Below are 14615 nucleotides of genomic sequence, written 5' to 3'. Positions count from 1 at the left end.
ACTATTCATATTGGTTTAAGCCCATCCTAATGGCTTCCTCTTGATCACCGCTACAATGACCTATTTACAAATAAGGTCACCTTCACATAAGAGACTAGAACTTCACCACTTAAGGGAGACATAATTCAACCTATAACAAGGGTGGACAGTGGAGCATAATGGGAAAGGCAGTGCCAAGACAGGGCTGATCAATGATCAGTGGGGAATCCCTCTCATTATGTGTTTATATCTTATTATAGCAACTATTAGACTGAAATTCTCCCAAAAGGAAAATGTTATTAGCAAGCAAGAAAAAGCAAGCCTGTCATGCAGATATTCATAAGTGCAGAGGCATCTCCACTTTGTCTTACACATTTTGATAAGCATTTCACATGAAAGGTTAATTCTAATGATGGATGCAATGGTAATCTGATAGAAGGTTGGGCAAACATCTAGTCAGGCCAGGAAATAAAGGCCTCTCTTTGTAGGTGGTACAAAGGAACAGGGGAACAAGGTGAGCGGGGATAGGGGACTGATGATGGAGTTGGGTGGGTGGGGAGAAAGAATGCTAAACATAGCTCTAGAATCAAGACTCCTGTATCTTCTGCCTCATGCAGAGATAGTGAGCCCTACCAAATCTTATTTCATCAATGAAAAACTTCTGGCATAATTTATAGTAATCTGTGTAACTCAGGTAATGGTATTTATTTATTTATTTATTTATTTATTTATTTATTTATTTATTTTTCAGGTAATGGTGTTTAAACCATTTGCTGTAGCTACCAAATAGGTTATGAGTTTAAGATATGAGAGCAAAGCAGCCCAAATAAAAAAAATAACTTATGCACCTATAGACATGACACAGTTTACCCTAAAATATTTTAAAGCAATTGCCAAACAGGCAATATATATCCTGTTCAAGATAATCTTATAAACAGTTGGGGGTGAGTGTGGTTCTTCAGTGAAGATTGAGGTCAAAACTATGGAAGAACAGATGAGTCTATGAGGTAGGAGCAGAGAGCTGAAGACGCACGCTGAAGGGAATCTACCTCTGTGAATAGAGTGTAGGAAGAAGAGCGGGCAAGGAGCCTGGGGAGGAATGATGAGGGCAGTAGATGGAAAAGTAGGAAGTAGAGGAAGAGTAAGTTTCAGGAACCTGAATGGTCAAGAATGGTCAAGAATGCCAAGCAATCAGAAGGGCAGATGCTTGTGGATTGGGAAACGGTCCCTGGAGTTGATGAGAAGGAAGATACTCATGACCTTGCAGAGAATTTGCTATTAGGATGGGAGTCCCACGGTCCAAAGAGTCTACATGGGTGAATGGAATCAAGGGCAGGCAGGCAAACGACATGCAGAGGGCAGATCTGCAGGGAAATGGAAGATTTTTGTCATATCTGTCCTTTTTGATGAACGGGCTGCTGCTAGATGTGAGAATCGGCTGGGCTTATGTGACAGTGTGGATTCAGAATTAAAAGGAACACAGTTTTTGAGAAGTCTAGCGTCAGGTAAGGGAGCCTGTTTGGACATTGGGAATACCATTAACTCATCTGGGTTTCGAAACTCACTCTGAATGCCATAGACAGTTGACTGTGATGTTGATTACAATGAAACTACCATGTATGTTATATATCTTTATTTTTTTTGAGCCACACAATTGTTTTAAAATATAATTGTTCAATAAATACTAATTAAATTTCCTCTTGAGAGATGGAGTCCTAGTTCCCACTGCCGAGCTAAATCTTAAAATTTTTGAAGAAATGGTAAACTGATTTAGCTTGATATGTAAGATAGGAGAATAGTCTTCGGGGAAATAGGTTTTGTTTTCTTGAGAGGAGGAGTGGGGTGGATTATTTTGATTACCAAAGTGCGGTTCTTTATGATACTTACAAATGTGGTAAAAAATATTCAGTAGCTAAAGTGTATGAAATAAGGTGGCAAGTGCTGTTAATGGGAAAAATAACATAGGACATTTTAGCTTAGATAGGAGAGGATTATATCACATTATATCTTCTTGACCAGGATTGTTGAGATCAATAGTATTTCCTATTTTTTAAGAGACTACCCCAAGTAAAGATATGTATGCTATGTGCAGTAACCCTAAAGTACATTCTATCTATGCATACCTTTTGTATTTATACATAATTCTAACACATTATTCCCCTTGCCTTTATCCTAAAGTGTCACATGTTTGCTCCATTATGTAGATTTTTAATTTGTAAGATACATTGTTGCTTGTAGAAGTAGACTGACCTTTGATTGTAAATGTTTTTTTTTTTTTGATTGCTTGTATCTGTTTGTACTTTGCACATTTATTACACCTTTTGATCCAGGCTGAACAGTTTATTATAGAGGAGTTCAAGAGTTCAAGAGTGATGATTTCTACACAACTTCCTTAGAATTATTTTCTCAAATTTCAATGGTATTAAAGAACAAAATGAACCTTATGGTTATTAATAATAGCGATTTATATCTGCATAGAACTTTACACTTGCCATTTCCTCAAAACATTTTATTTGACCTTTCAAATATCCATGTGAAAAAAAATACATGAGATATACACAAGGATTTCTGTTGACTTTGTTTTAGCAGTAAGGAGACAGGGTCCCTGGGAGTGTCAGTGTTATGATTAATGTTCCACCCGAGTCCTTGCTACTTATCCTATGTATGTGGAGAGCGTATTTGTTGCCTCCTGCCAAGATATGTGCCATCCACTTAATGTGGTATTTTTCTTTTTGTTTAAATGGCTTGTAGACACATGATACCAGTCATATGCCATTCTCCCTGTGTGTCCTCAGATCTTCCAATTCTTTTTTTTTTTTTTAATCTTCCAATTTTGAGTCTCTGTCCAAGTTGCCAGTCTCTTAAGGATACCAGTCATTGGATTAGAGCTCACTCTACTGCAGTATGACCCGTTTTAATTTGATTGTATCTGCAAAAACCCTGTTTCCAAATAAAGTCACATTCCGAGTTTCTGGATAGATGTGCATTTTTGAGGAGGCACTAACCTAGTACATTAAAATCACATTAAATTTGTTTGAGCATTAAAATTATTTTGGTATTTCGATTATGTGAGCTTTGAAAGGGTTTGTCCTTAGATGATTTACGGGGCCCAGCAGTGAGTAGCAATGTATCAAGGCTACCACGACTATGAGAATTATTAACACAGTCCTAATCCTCTAAGGATGGTATCCTTCTTCCACCTCATTCCCTTTAATCAGGGTCTGCAGTATATTGTCAAGAAGAAAAATTTATTTAGTCTTCATGTATACCTCTAATGACTAATAATAATCCTCAGGGGCAATTTAACCTTGAAGTATATTTAGGATAAAATTACTTTTTGAAGACAAAAAATTATCAGCACCAACCTTCTTGTTCAAGGAGAAAAAATGTTTATAATATCATGGAGACCTGAAGCCATGTCCTCTTATTTTTCCTCTGTCTTCCCTGAATGTTCCTCTGGACCAGTGTGGAGAGAATTAGGTCCAGTTACTAAGCTGTTCATTCTGTGATGGCGACAGATAGAACTCATCAAAGCTTTAAAATTTTGAGACTTATATGGCTATTGTATTCTTTGGCAGTTGTTTCTCCACCATTAATGAAGAAAAGCAACAGAAAGGTCTATGGTCCTCCTAACATGTAACCACTTATGGGTTGAGGGTAGAGGTGGTTGAGTTTTCAAGTTGCCTAAGTGATAATCTTGGACTGAGGTATTCATTGGCCACAACCCCTGGACTGGCTGCCTTTCTGAGGTGTAGTGAATCTATTTGCATTGCGGTGAAAGCTACCTCTAGTGCATGACCAATTGATGGTAGGTCATCGGCATCATTTTTATGACTACATCAATAACATATTGTAATTGGAGAACATTAAAACAAATGTCCCTCTGCAGGGGGCTCCATTCACCGAGTTCTGGAAGTTAATGATGCCTTATTGAAGGAGCATCGCATGAAGCTCTTGGCATATGCCTGGTGGTGGTACGTAATTTCATAGTTCACAAACCATAATGATTTCGTTTCCTCAGAGGTATATTCATCTGTCTGTGTCTAGTATTGATCCTTTTCTACTATGTACTAATTCAGAGGTTATATAATTATTTATACAAGCCAGAAAATGACCGAGAAGGGAAAGCTAATACAAGGTGGATGATTCAAGCAATCTTCTCATTGGTGTTGTTCTATTGAGAAATAATTGACATATGTCACTATGAAAGTTGAAGGCAAATAGCATGGTTATTTGATTTACATATGTTGTGAAATGACCACAGTAGTTTCAACTAACGTGCATATTTTCATATAGATACTATGAAAAGAAAAATTCTTGTGATGAGAACTCTTAGGATTTACCTTTACAAGTTTCATATGTTATTATACAGCAATGTTAACTCTAGTCATGTATATTATATCTCTCATACTTCTTTATCTTTTAACTGGAAGTTTGTACCTTTTTTCCATTTCCTCTTCCCTCTGCCCTCCACATCTGACAACCACAAATCTCATACATTTTTCTGTGAGGTTTTTTAAGATTCTGCATATGAGTGAGATCATAACAGTATGCCTTCCTCTGACTTATTTTACTTAGTATAATGCCTTGGACAGTGATCCATGTTGTTATAAATGGTAGAATTTCCTCTTTTTATGGCTGAATATTAATATATATATATATATCTATTATATATATATATATATATACATATATATATATATCCCACAACTTCATTTTTCATCCATCAATGGACATCGAGGTTGTTTCCACATCTTGGCTCTTGTAATAATTAAGAATCATCTAAATAAATTTATAATGAAATTTACTGTTTGAAAATCTGGGTGCAGATTTACTTTTTTTTTTTTTAAAGATTTATTTATTTATTTATTTATTTATTTATTTATTTATTTATTTATTATAGACACACAGAGAGAGAGAGGCAGAGACGCAGGCAGAGGGAGAAGCAGGCTCCATGCTGGGAGCCTGATGCGGAACTCGATCCTGGGACTCCAGGATCACGCCCTGGGCCAAAGGCAGGCACCAAAACGCTGAGCCACCCAGGGATCCCTGCAGATTTACTTTTTAAAATACTTTCTATCAGCTTCTCTGATCAATGGATTTCTTCACAGACACATGACAGATTATCAATAAGCATCTGTGCTAGGTACCCTGCTGGACACAAAGGTGAAATTTCTATAATTTTGCCATCCAGGACCTTACAGTCTAACTGAACAGATGAGTCATGCAGTCTCCATATCCAGTAGCTCCAGTAAGTGTCAATGTATAGATGTTGAAATTAATTAAAACTATAATTTAGTGGAGGGTGTCAAAGAACCATAATAAAGACAGAGAAACTGCTATTGGTGTTCAGGGAGAAAGAAAAATAGCTCTTGAAATGTTGGCCTGAATTGGAAAATTTAAGCCTTCCATCCCCCACCCACATTTCTCTCTCCCCATTATTCTTGAAATGTTTACTTCCCTTTATTTAAAGGATAAAATACTCTCCCCGTTTGCATTCTGCCTACCTACTACTTTTTAATCTTTTTGGGGTCTGTTTTATTTGACAATTGTGGTTCTCTGGCTCCTGCTTCTTCTGATACCATATGTGCTTAAAAGTCTAAATCCTGTATGACTTCATTTATAGGACATTCTGGAAAAAAGCGTAACTATAGGGACAAGAGACAGATCAGTGTTTACCAATGGCTTAGGCTGGGGAGAGCGGTGATTGACTGCGGAGGGATGATGGAGATTTGTGGGGTGTTGGGGCTGTTCTAGATCTAAATTGTGATGGTTATACTACTGTGTACTGGCTAATGTTCTTGCAACTGTACATCTAGAAAGAATGAATCTCTCCCTGTGTGCATCTTATCTGAATCAATCTGACTTCCATTCACCTCAAATCCCTGCTCTCCTTTGCATGGGTTTTTGTTTTTGTTTTTTCCCCCTTTACCACCACTCTTGTTAGTTTTGCATTGAGTAGCTTCTGACTAAAATTAGAAACTGATTTTGAGACTCTGGACTACAGAATTATAATTACTCAAGCATATGCTATGTGTAGGGGTCCACATTTATAACCCCAAATGGAGATGCCTAAGACAGGAAGTACCTTTCAAACACCTCCGCTCTGGGTATCTAAATATGTATCACGGGATGCACATACAATCTACAAAATTACATTTTATACTGTCTGTCATTTTAGAACACTTAAGATGAAAAATCAGCTGGCTTTTTTCAGACATAAAAACGTTGAGTTACCATGCCAGGTTAACTCACAGCTAAGGGATTTCAGCCATATTTTTCACAACCAGTGACAATGAGGGAGAAGGGGTCTAGCCCTCCGTGGAAATTCAATGTTTAAAAATAAAGCCCAATGTTTTGTTCTTTTGCTGGAAACCAGTCAAAGAGGGAGATCTTGCTTTTTGCTTCTTTGATGTGATCTGGATATATGCTCGTAGATCAAGGGCTTTTCTGAATTGTAAGCGCTCAATTCTATTTTACACGTTTTGTATTTTAAAGGAGCTGTGGAAATCTTTTTCTTCTTTCCAAGGAGAACGTTCTCCCTTCTAAGGGGCATCATTGACCATTGAATGAGCTTTGGATTAGAATTCCAAACATGCATGTCTTTGTCTCAGCTCAGCCATGAGCTTAGCTATGAGGTATTGGGGAGGTTGTAGAGACCAGCACTGCCTGTGCCTAGTTTTCGTTTGGTTGGTAGACCAGCAGGAGGTAGGACCATATAACCTCTGCGAGTGTCTCCTTGAACTGAAATACATTTGTCAGGGCTTCTCTATATCCTATCATACTGTAAATTTTCATGGCCACAGACTCCCTCCTTAAATCCCATTCTTTTACCGTACACACTTTTCCACCAGAAGAGCCTGTGTTTGTCCCTAATGCGTTCTTCTGTCCTGAATGTAGTGTCATTTTCTGACTTCTGTGGCTCTTCTCACCTAGGCAGCTACCATGTGTTGCAACTAAATACATCAGATATACTAGCAAGCTCCCAGCTTTTCAAAGTGTACTTCAGCATCTTGGCACGCTGGCTTTCAGAGTTAACTGAGACTTTATAATTTAGAACACAAGGTTTTAAAGGATGAAAGTGCTTTCTAACTCAACGTGAAATTTGTGTGTGTGTGTGCGTATAATTTTATTTATTTTTATTTTTACTATTTATTTTTTAAGATTTTATTTATTTATTCATGACAGTCACAGAGAAAGAGGCAGACACAGGCAGAGGGAGAAGCAGGCTCCCCACGGGGAGCCCAACATGGGACTTGATCCCGGGACCCTGGAATCATGACCTGAGCCAAAGGCAGATGTTCAGCCACTGAGCCACCCAGGTGCCCCTAAATTATATATTTTTTAATGTTTTCTGAATTGTGATGTCATTTGCCTATGGAAGTGTCACCTGTCTAGATGCATTTTAGGCAAGGGCTTTTGGTTTATTGGCGAGTGTTTTGGGAATGCTAAAGAACCAGAAAAGGAGACTGAGATCTAGAGCTCCAAAATCCCTATTTCATTAACTATTTGTCATTATGGAGACATCAAATTTGAGAAAACCCAAGCTACTTTCTCTCTCATTCCTCTTCTGGTCAGAATGCATTTTTCTGTAAGTGTGTGTGATCCCTGCATCAGGGGTAGGTGCCTGTGGGCTGAAGATGCTGTGGGAGCAGAATTCTGTTTTGGGGAAGACAAGAGAGTCAGTCAAGCTGATTCCCTACTGCTCTACTGCCATTCACATATTATTCCAGTATCTCAGTTTCTTTTCCAAGTCTCAAGGTCCCCAGGGAGGCATTCCACACTCTGGCTCATTGAGAGATAGTTTCTCTGTTGTCAGGAAGTTCCTGATAAATGGAGTATCTCCTCTTCTGTCTTGAGGGGGGGCGCAGAACCAAAAGGAGAATTCTCCACAATATTAGTGGTGATCCCACATGCAATGAAGTGGTCTTGGGGAAGTGGGTATTTATGTGGCAATTTGAGAAACTTGAGCTTAGAGCAGAGCAATTAAAAGAAAGAGGAAATGGGGGGAAAAATAGAAGTTTCCGAATTAGTGACTGCATTTATCCTCTACCACTTTCCGAAAGGAACATACCTTGTGGGAGTTTGTCTAAGGGGTGTGAGCTGAAGATACACACCTACCAGGATGCTGGCAAGACACACAGGAACTATGAAATAGCTGGAATATGGTAAATAGAGAAAATTGGCTGGGTAATATTTTGGAAGAAATAGTGTGGGGAGGAAACAAAGAAAGTCAAGCAAGTATATGCTTAAGAACCATACATGCAATGAGATGGTTGATGGGTCTCAGAAAGAAGTCCACTGTGGGGATGGGTCAGGACAGGCATTGGGCAGGAGGGCTGCCCATGAACTTGCTGAATGAAATTCTCTCCTGGAAAGCTGTCCTATGTTTCCATCGTCTTGAAGGAATTTAGATATGGCTGTGATGAATATCACATTCTCTTTACTAAAACCATAAAATGGAAAGAACTCAATGCCAAAGGCTCTGGGGTAAATATTTTTTTGTACTATTAACTATTCCATGATTAGAACCCCACCCCCATGTCTCTTAGGCCAATTATGTATTACACAGTAGGTGATGGCTAAGCAACAGTGAGAAAATTGGCAGAACTACAAGGCTTTCCTTATCTTTTCTTTTGACTATAGCTAAGCTATCCATTTACCAGGTGGGTTTCTGCTGCAACCCTCTCAGAATAAACTCTATTCTCTATGGCACATCCTTTCTCCATAATTCTATTTCTCCTTTCAGTTAAATGTTTACTTGGCATCTAATGTGTTTTAGCCTCTCCTCTAGCCAGAGATAAATCTTATGTACCTTTCCTTGACAGTTTCAAACTATCAATTCTCTTAAACATTTATTTAAAAAAAGTCACAATATGTAGCATCTTGAATCTCCATGACATAAAACACATTTATTCACGTGTGAATCCATCATTAATTCTCTCATTTGGTAAACATTTATTGAACATGTCTCAAGTGCCCAGAACTGGTTTGGTGGTAGAAACTCAGTAAGTAGTGGAAGAGAGAAGGTTCTGGGACTCGTGGTGGTGGTTATTCTTGTACTTATGATTGAAGCAAGATTGAAAATGTTGGTTTGGCTTGATATATATGTATGAATGAGAAAGCAAGAGAGCATGTGTTTGAATGGGAGCAATTTTGATTTTCCTTAGTCCATGCACTGGTAATTCATTGGCTTGGCTCAGTGAATCTGTGCCTGGGCAAACATTCACCATTTTCTATGGAGCAGCTCAGACTCTCAGAGCAGGGTATTCCCTTTTTTTAAATGCTAAATTAGGTCTATTAAATAGAAATAGGTTCATAGTTTCTCAATCTTATGGAAAGATACTTTACATCATCTGATGTTTCAATTCTATATGTCTCTCTTGAAGCCATCATTGTCTTCTGTCCTTTTGAGATATTTAAATATTAGACATCTCATACTGTAACCTGTACCAGGTATGCCAACATTCAATGTCCTCAGGCCCAGAATTGAGAGAATGTTGGGATTCTGAGGCTGTAAGTGTTCAGAGCATATCATGTGGGCATCTTACTGAACTAGATCCTATGTAAAGAGTAGCAAGATCATGGGTTTGATCATCACGGGGCTTTTAAAATCCCTCCTCTTCTTAATGACTTATTCTTTGACAAGCCTCAGTTCCTGGGTTGGCCATGGGAATAATTCATCAGCTTTGCAAGATTCTTGTGAGAGATAAATAAGAATAACTTTGTGAAGCAACTGATCTAGGATGTTTAAAATTAAAAATCAGTTTGTCAGTTTCTCATAGTAGGTAGGGCTTCAACTGATGGACTCTTTCAGGCTCAAAGTGAATAGAATTATTAATCTGTGGCATATTCATAATGAAGAATATTGCTTTTATTTTACTGTTGAGTGTGTAAGATTAACCTCTAACCTGGAAGAGTTTATACTAGGGAACCGATGCAGAGCATGCATTTGTATTTGAGTCCGGGCATAAAGATGCATAAATCACTTTCATTTTATCTTTAGTCAACATGAAAAGGACCACACATAGAGGATTAAGATGATGGATGAAAAAAAAAAAAAACGTCCTTCAGCATCTTGACTGCTCTTTCTCTCACCAGTTAGATCCATTTCTATTTAAACATTTGGAAGAGGATAGAAGTTGTCATCACTCATCTGTTGTTGGGAAGTAGCTTCACACTAACATCTAGGTGGGTTTGCAAGAAAAACAAGTCTTCCTTCAGAAATGAACCCAGATTATTGCTTCTGCCTTCTACGTAGGCCCCTTAAAACTTGGTTAGCAAAATGAATGCCTCATTGAACCAACAGTGCCAGTGTCCTGTCCAGTGAATTTTCCAATAAACACATACCATGTCTGGGTCTCAGCCGCCCATGCTGTAAGTCAGACAGAAGATGCAGCCACTTAAGAGTCCAGTAAATGATGTTTTTGTTTTGTTTTGTTTTGTTTTCTTAATGGGCAAAGAAAAATGCCAAAGAGAAATTTCCATATCCTGCCATGATGCTTAATGGGTCAAAATTCTAAATTGGATGTTTTTCCTTCCCTTGCTTGAAGCAACTAAATAAATATGTATGTTTCAGTTACAAACAATGATTTATTAGCCTTTTGGAGTCTTCATTTCCAAGTCCAGGTACCAAAACTTTTTGTTTAAAACCCCATTAAAGAACTCTCTGCTTTTTTTTTTTTTTCCTTTTTAACGTACATAGACTGCTTATAAGATACAATACAGTTGTGCATGACCAGGAAAATACTAGAATTACTGTGGCACAGCAGGAAATTTACAATGCAGGAGATAATCATGCTTGCTTATAGATAATGCATTCAGTGCTTAAAATAGCAGTTTGCCACCCATGTGTCATTTCACACCAGATGGTTGGAAGAGCACAGGACATTTTTTTAATTTTTTTTTTTTTTTTACATTAGAAGGCTACGTTTAAAAATCTGTTAATAGCAGCACACCAAAAAAAGGAAAATTTTCTATAATTTAGGATAAGCAAATGTTTGTCAAATTGCCTTCATCTATATCAAGCTCAAAGCTATTTTTATGTATTTGGTAAGTAAAAATATTCTGTTCAATGAAATATCAAAGTTGTGACATTATGCATGAATAATGCAGAATTTTGAGTAAGACCCTTTTTTGAGTCGAGGGCCCAGTTTGAACAGGTAAACTGAGACTTTTGGGACAAATTTCTCCTTTGGTTACATTACTGCATTTTTAATTCAGGGGAAAAGTTGCTGTCACTCCAGTGGGAGAGTTCAAGGCAGTACCTGAAGGTAGAACTTACCTACTACTTATTAAGACTGCTCCCACCCAAAGGTTTAAATGTCCTGCCCACTGTAGACTTATAGGAATATTAATTAAACTCCTTAACCTTCAGGATGTTAAAATAGCATCTGAGTGAAAATACAGGATTCTGAAAACACAAGCTTGCTCTCTGGGCTCTGTACATCTAACTGTGAATAATGCAGAGTGTTGGCAGGAGGACATGTGAAATCCACATTCCTTACCTCATGGCCTGGAAAAGTGGTTCTCGCAGGACTTCTGGCAATACCTGGAAGCATTTTTGTCACCCGCAGGGCAGGAGGAGGTGCTGACTACTGTCTTACAAGTAGAAATCAAGCATGCTTCTAGACATCCTGCAAAGCACCAGACAGACTCCCTTAAGGAAGAATTAGTTCCTAGGGTGGGGAAGTAGGGAGATTCCTGGTATGTCTCTGTGTGTACTGGCTTATTAGTCAGTCCTTTTTCCCTGGAGGGCCAGATCATGTGTGGCCCCCTTCCTGTCAATTCCTATGTCAAAGACCATATTCTCAGTGTAATGGCATTTGGCCTTTGGGAACTTTGAGAGATACTTAGGTGATGAAGATGGAGCCCTCATGAAGGACATTAGTGCCCTCATAAGAGACACAAGTAAGAGATTTCCCTCTGCTGCGTGAACACACAGCAAGCAGACAGTCATGTGAACCTCGGGGAGTGAGCCCTCGCCCAGAACAACTCTGCTGCCATCTTGGTCTTGGACTTCCAGCTTCCAGAACCATGAGAAACAGATGTTTGTTGAAGCCACTCAGTCCACGGTACTTGGTTCTAGCAACCAAGCTGACAAGACTGTCCATGACTGATACAATCCCAAATATCAATGATGCAAAGGTTGTCCCGGACGTAGGAACAAAAATACACCTTCTGGCTGCAAGAAGATGGTGGAGCCCCAGGCAGACTTCATAGTCCTGCAGCAGTTATGCCCACTCGGGATCTCCAGAACCTTCCACGAACCACAGAGATGGTCTTCCTACTTGTTATTTGCTGTGCTCTGTTTAAAGATCCAGGAACCTGCCAGGATCTGGCTGTTCATGGTTGAGGACCTGGACTGCCCCCACCCTCCCCCACTCCCCCAACCCCCCATCCCCGGGCCTGGTGAGGCACAGATCTCCCTCCTCCCCAGTGAGCACCTTCTCTTTTCTTTAGGGAAAGTAACTGAGCAGGAGGAGCTCAGCTCAGATCTCCCCCTTTCTTCTCTGTTTAATGAATGCTAGGGCTCCTGCTCCCACACCCTGAGCCACCTGCTCCCATTGTCTCCCTCACGGTCTAATGTGGCTTCCAGATTTTGCTTTGTGTATCTTTCTAGAGCGACGGTGATACAGCTCTTTATCCTTAAAGTGTGGCCTTTTGGCATCCTCCACTGACATTTTTTTTTTTTTAACAGCAAAACCACACACACAACCTATAACGTTTGAAAATGAAGGGACATTATCTGGCAGCTGTGAACTTTAAATTGATGGTGCATAGATGCCCCATCCCCGGGATGAGCTGCGACGCGCGTCCTCCTCCTCGGTGAGACGCTTTTCTCCCCGGCCTGTGCCATCCCCTTACCACTCCCGCACGTTTCTTGCAGCTGTACTTTACGGGTGACAGACGTTTATGCTTCATTGCTCCGGGGGAGCTACAAACAAGAAAACCAGCCTCGTTTATCAAGAGGCTTGAATGTGGGCACCTGGGCGGCTCAGGTCGTCAGCCAGGGTCCCGGGATAGAGTCCCGTGTTAGGTGCAACCTTGAGGCACCTGCCTCTCCCTCTGCCTACGTCTCTGCCTCTCTCTGTGTCTCTCATGAATAAATACATAAGACCTTAAAAAAAAAAAAAAGAGGCTTGAATGCTGAATATGCAGCAAAGGACCCAGAGTGACTTTGGAGGGCACAGAGAGCCACCCTGGGGCTGGTGTCCTCTAGGTGGGAGCTTGCGGGCTCAGCAGCAGCTTCGGGGGCGGGGGTGAGGGAGGCAGGGTAAGGGTGTTTTGTGAGAGCAAAAATAAAGTATTGATATTGTTTTATTTTGTGTTGTTTTTTAAAAAACACGGTTCCCCAAAGGCTTGAGGCAAGCAGGATGGGTGAAAATGCCTCACTGTGCGTGGAGCCCGTGATATGCAGACAGCCACAGGGCTGGTCCAGGAAGCACACTGCTCCCCTTCCAGCTGCCTGAGCATCCCCTGTGTGCAGGGCTGGGTCTGCTGTGGCAAGGCTTTCTGTGTCAAAAACGGGCCAGTCCCTGGCTAACCAGGATAGCTGGTCACCCTATAGTTTTCCTCACTTGGGGTCAGAGGAGGCTTCTATTTGAGTTTGCATTAGATCAAAGATAGTCTCAAAGCAAGATAGCTTTAGGGTAAACAGATTTCGTGGAATGCCTCCATGAGACCCTGGGGACAACAATAATAAGTTTTAAAAACTACCATCACTATCGCTTGAGCAGTTACAGCTTGCTCCTAGGGGCAGAACCTCTGCATCCCTTAGCATAGGGCTTAGAAAAAGTTAGGGAAGGCAAATACCCTTTGTGTTTTGAAGGGGAGAGGAAAAAAAATCACTTACAAGAGATGTAAGCTCGTGTTAATTGGTGGTGATGTGTGCATTTGGTTTCCATTCCTTGAGTCCTGTTAAAACACAGACACAAACACACACACATGTGTGCACATACACAACTGGCAAGCACAGAGTAACAAGTGCAGTTGAAGGAGGGAAGTGGCCAGAACATATTGTTTTGCTTTTAAAAGATAAATCAATATGCATGGGAAAGGAGCAGAGGGTCAGCAGGAGGGTAATCTAGTTAAAGGTGGAATAATATTAGCCCGACTGCCCAGCTATGCATCCTTTCTAGAAACAGAACATGCCACAGCTGCTCCAAGGCCCAAGCAGGAGATTAATAAGGCAGAAATCACAATAGCATATGTGCATTGCTCTACAGTTTGCAAAGTACTTTCACCTACTTTTTCCTCATTGGTCCTCACAAAATACCCTTAGAAGAGGGCAGAGCAAAGACGGTAACCTCATTCGGAGAAATGGGGACACCAGCAGGGCAAGGGTAAGTGACCTGCTGACAATGACATAATTAAGTAGAACCAGAATGGAGTCCCTGGTCTTCCAGCTTCTATGATCCAAGGAGTTTGTCTGACTTCTTAAAGGTGGTAAGGTGAACACCAAACCATAGAAGAGCCTTAGCATTTGAACCTTCTTCTTCTTCATTAAAAATTTTATTTATTTATTCATGGGAAACACACACAGAGAGAGAGAGAGAGAGAGAGAGAGAGGCAGAGACATAGGCAGAAACATAGGCAGAGGGAGAAGCAGGGTCCCTGTGGGGAGCCTGATGTGG

At 40.2% G+C, this 14615-nt stretch overlaps 1 long non-coding RNA gene across 5 annotated transcripts in view; it reads left to right on the top strand.

Annotated features, from left to right (window-relative positions):
- LOC111091707 overlaps positions 1 to 14615 on the top strand; it is a 158702-nt gene that overhangs the window by 115383 nt on the left and 28704 nt on the right. For 3 of the 5 annotated variants that reach the window (XR_005376568.1, XR_005376562.1, XR_005376567.1), the window contains exon 2: positions 3869 to 3953. The exons of the other annotated variants lie outside the window; for them this stretch is intronic. This is a non-coding gene — a long non-coding RNA (uncharacterized LOC111091707). The remainder of the gene's footprint in view (positions 1 to 3868; positions 3954 to 14615) is intronic. 5 annotated transcript variants of the gene reach the window in all.

This window comes from Canis lupus, chromosome 22 (assembly GCF_011100685.1).
Source record: "Canis lupus familiaris isolate Mischka breed German Shepherd chromosome 22, alternate assembly UU_Cfam_GSD_1.0, whole genome shotgun sequence".
Lineage (NCBI taxonomy): Eukaryota > Metazoa > Chordata > Mammalia > Carnivora > Canidae > Canis > Canis lupus.
This window is presented reverse-complemented; position numbering and strand designations above follow the sequence as displayed.